Source organism: Equus asinus, chromosome X (genome assembly GCF_041296235.1).
Source record: "Equus asinus isolate D_3611 breed Donkey chromosome X, EquAss-T2T_v2, whole genome shotgun sequence".
Classification (NCBI taxonomy): Eukaryota; Metazoa; Chordata; class Mammalia; order Perissodactyla; family Equidae; genus Equus; species Equus asinus.
Genome location: NC_091820.1, coordinates 48,414,056 through 48,418,263, shown reverse-complemented (window position 1 = coordinate 48,418,263; position 4,208 = coordinate 48,414,056). Strand labels below are relative to the sequence as shown.

The 4,208-nt window shown below is 42.4% G+C and overlaps 1 pseudogene; it reads left to right on the top strand.

Moving 5' to 3' along the window:
• Positions 1 to 3,444: 3,444 nt before the first annotated feature.
• Positions 3,445 to 3,993, top strand: LOC123282646 (ferritin heavy chain pseudogene; annotated as a pseudogene).
• Positions 3,994 to 4,208: the final 215 nt, after the last annotated feature.

Below are 4,208 nucleotides of genomic sequence, written 5' to 3'. Positions count from 1 at the left end.
TGTTGGTGAATCCAGTTTGCCAGTATTTTTTTCAGAATTTTTGTGGCTATGTTCATTAGTGTTATTTGTCTGTAGTTTTCTTTTCTTGTGATGGCTTTGTCTGGTTTATTTATTTATTTTTATTTTTTTATTATTTTTTTAAAGATTGGCACCTGAGCTAACATCTGTTGCCAATCTTCTTTCTTCTTCTTCTTCTTCTTCTTCTTCTTCTTCTTCTTCTCCCCGAAGACCCCAGTACATAGTTGTATATTGTAGTTGTAGGTCCTTCTGGTTGTGCTATGTGGGACGCCGCCCCAGCATGGCTTGATGAGTGGTGCCATGTCTGCGTCCAGGATCCAAACTGGCAAAACCCTGGGCCTCCAAAGCAGAGCACGTGAACTTAGCCACTTGGCCATGGGGCCTGCCTCCTTTGTCTGGTTTTGACACTGTGCCATTTTAAATCTTCCACTTTCTCTAAGTAGTTCTATTACTATACAAATATGATTTTTCACCCTTCCCCAAATCACTCCACTTTCTGGATCTCTAGCTACACACTGAAGGAAAGAATAAGAGACTTAAACTGAGAATGAAGGGAAGAGAGAGTGAAACTAAAGGAAAGAAAAGTGAACATAATCTCAGTTATGACAAGCATATATGACTGATCTCTAAGTAATTTCAACTTGCTAACTTAAATTCTGTGGCCTTATCACAGGTCTTAAGATAGTTGACCTGAAATCTCTAGGGCTCTCTGGACTCCATCTCATTAAAAAAGAACAACGTGATTCCAGCCTATATACACTCAAACACATGCACACTCTCTCACAAGCACCAAACCACCGCCCTAACCACCACCATCACCACAACTCCTCTTTTAAATTCACACTCCATACTAAATTGGCCTGAGGAGAAACCAATACTCCCCCTCCAGAGAGCAGCAGCATATGTCTATTCTTTTTCATCCTTTTTGTATGAATATGTAAGTCCTCCCCACCGAAAGGGCTAGGGCAGAGCCTAGTAAAATCATGCTGATAGTTCTCCTCTCACTCTGAACATTTTGACATAGATAAAATCAAATTAAAAGAAACATCAAGGAAAATCTAGAAAGGATAAGTATTATTATTCAAGAGCAATCTTAGCCTGAAGGTTGAATTTCCATTTTGTTCCCTAGGGACAGGAAGTTTGGAGGCTGACAGAAAGAACACATGATTTTGAATTGGCTCTTATTGTCCAGCCATTTGGTTCTAGGCATACAGGTACATGTCATTCAAAGGACCAAGCCTTGAGTAGTCACCTCAATTTACCTTGGCCCAGAGCCTACTGGGAACCCTCACTCTACCTCATGTCTTTGATTTAGTATCCTCTGGCATCTTCCAGTGGAAAGAGAGTTCTCACCTAGACTTCTATTCCAAATGACCAGCCCAATCACAAACATTAAAGCTGACCCCCACTGGCCTCTCTCTGGGGCCAATCCCCATTAAGAGTAGACATGCTTCACCCTTGCTTTATTCAGGGTCCTCAACATCTTAGCTTTGTCCCAGGTTATAAAACACTTCCTGACTTGCAACAAACTCTTCCTTCCCTCTGATTGATTTAGATTTATTTTCATTCTTTTAGTTTCTTAAGGTGGGAAGATAGATAATTTATTTGAGACTTTTCTTCTTCTCTAATATAGGTATTTAGTGCTATAAATTTCCTTCTAAGTACTGGTTTAGCTGCATTCCACAAATGTTGATATGTTGCAATTTGCTTACATACAGTTCCAAATAATTTTTAATACCCCTTGATCTCTTCTTCAACCCATGGATTGTTTTAGAAGTGTATTGTATTATTAGTTTCCAAATATTTGGGGACTTTCCAGATATCTTTCTGTTAATGATTTCTAGTTTAGTTCCATTGTGGTCAGAGAACATATCTTACATGATTTGAATCTGTATAAATTTATTGAGACTTTTTGTATGGCCCAGAATTTGTTCTGTCTTGGCAAATCCTCCATGTGCACTCGAAAATAAGATGCTTCTAAAGAATATGTTTCTAAAGATTCCTCTCACGTCTCTATGATTTTTCTTAACATAAGTATTATTTCTTCCTTTTTCCTCTTTCTTCTCCTGATTATAACAAGTAGTACCCCATTGGTTGCCTACAGAGAGTAGAACTATGTGGCTTTTGAGCCACGTGAATGCATTAATTATTTAAAAAATAAGTATTTGTATTCTTAAAAAGTAAAAATAAAATGATAATTGAATCATGGTGGTGGACTAGACACAAAAACAATTATCTACACAAACACAAACTAGAAAGGATATTGTTAGCAAACCAGAGATTGTGAGGAATGCTTGAAAGATAGAAACAGGACATGCTTTAGGACTGACAAACCAGAGACTTTGAAATATCTGCAGTAGGAAGCCAAGCACACTCCAAGAAAGTTCAAGAACAGAGTCAATGAAATCGAAGGACTGCAGAGGGTCCTGGATGGACTGTGAGATTAAAGAGCTACTCTCTGAACAACAGATCTGTTTGCCATTGCCCTGCTCTGATCCTATCCCAATCTTACTTACACTGGACAAAGCCACAATGGCATTTGACCTGCATTAATGTCCCAAAACTACACTCCAAAAACAGTGAATTACTTGACCAGGAAGGGAATCCAAATTAAAGCAAGTGTGAGACACCTTCAGATGGGCCCAGCAGAAGGGAAACAAAACAGAAGGACAGATCTATCTAGAAGAAGAGGCACTGAAGTCTTCCAATGTCAGAAAAATGCCATGCTTTTGGCATTTGGGAGGGTCCCTATCCTACGTGCAAGCTCCATGCCATGTACCCCTCAAACGAGAAGACATTCCACTCTCCCATTAAGAGGAGAAGCCTATTAGTAAAACAGACATAACTTAGATCAGATCCATGTCAATTACCTAGGCTAATCAAATGAATCCTTTACTTCCAAATATGCATGGACAAAATGTTTGCCAGAAATTTGAGGAAAGTGAAAGAGAGGATCATGATAAACTAATAGAACTATTTCTGGAGAAATATATATATGTGTATATATAATATATAAAATACAGGAAACAAAAGAGAACTTTATAAAACAAATCCAAATTCACATTCTCAGAATTTTAAGGAAGACAATGAGTTCATAGAGAATAGTGTGCTATAAAAGGGAGCAATTAGAAAACAAGAGAAAGTCCTTGAAAAATAGAAATATTTTATTACAAAATCAAAGACATAACACTGCTAGGCGCTCAGCACACCCTGGCTCTGATGGAACCTGGAACGCGGCACTCGCGCCTCTCCTTCCCACGCCATGGGCCCCACCCTCGCGCATGCATAACGTAACAAATCCCCCCACGTATGTAATGGAACCCATTTTGGTCGCGAGCCAGAGCTGCCAGTGAGCCAGAGCTCACCCAACGGCGCCTTCTTCACCCACTCTGGTAACACCTTGAGGTCGCCTTCGTGCCTCCGGCCATGGCGACCGCGCAGCCCTCGCAGGTGCTCCAGAACTACCACCCCGACTGCGAGGCCGCCATCAACGGCCAGATCTGCCTGGAGCTCTACACCTCCTACATGTACTTGTCGATGGCCTGTTACTTCGACAGGGACGACGTGGCCCTGAAGCACTTCTTCCAGCTGTTCCTGCAGCAGTCGCGCCAGAAGAGGGAGCACGCCGAGAGGCTGATGCAGCTCCAGACCCAACGCGGAGGCCACATCTGCCTTCACGACATCAAGAAGCCAGACCGCAACAACTGGGAGAGCGGCCTGAAGGCCATGGAGTGTGCGCTCCAGCTGGAGATGAACGTCAACCAGAGCCTGCTCGATCTGCACCAGCTGGCCACCGACAAGGCGGATCCCCATCTGTGCGACTTCCTGGAGAGTCACCTCCTGCTCGAGCAAGTCAAGTCTATGAAAGAGTTGGGGGACCATCTCGACAACCTGCGCAAGATGGGGGCCCCAGCAGACTGCCTGGCAGAGTACCTCTTCGACAAGCTCACCCTGGGGGACGGCAGTAACAACTGAGTTTGGACTGCTTTCCCCAGAGCCACAGGGTGACTTCCCCTGATCACCATACCGAGCATGCATATTGCAATATTGCCCTTGCAAAACGTTCACTTTTTTTTTCTTCCAGTTTTGCCATTTCTTCCAATACAGTTATGTGGTTCCTAAATAAATAAAGCTCTCTCCTTGATTCACGTGTGCAGAGCTCATCTTTTAAGTTTTAAGTCAGGTATCCA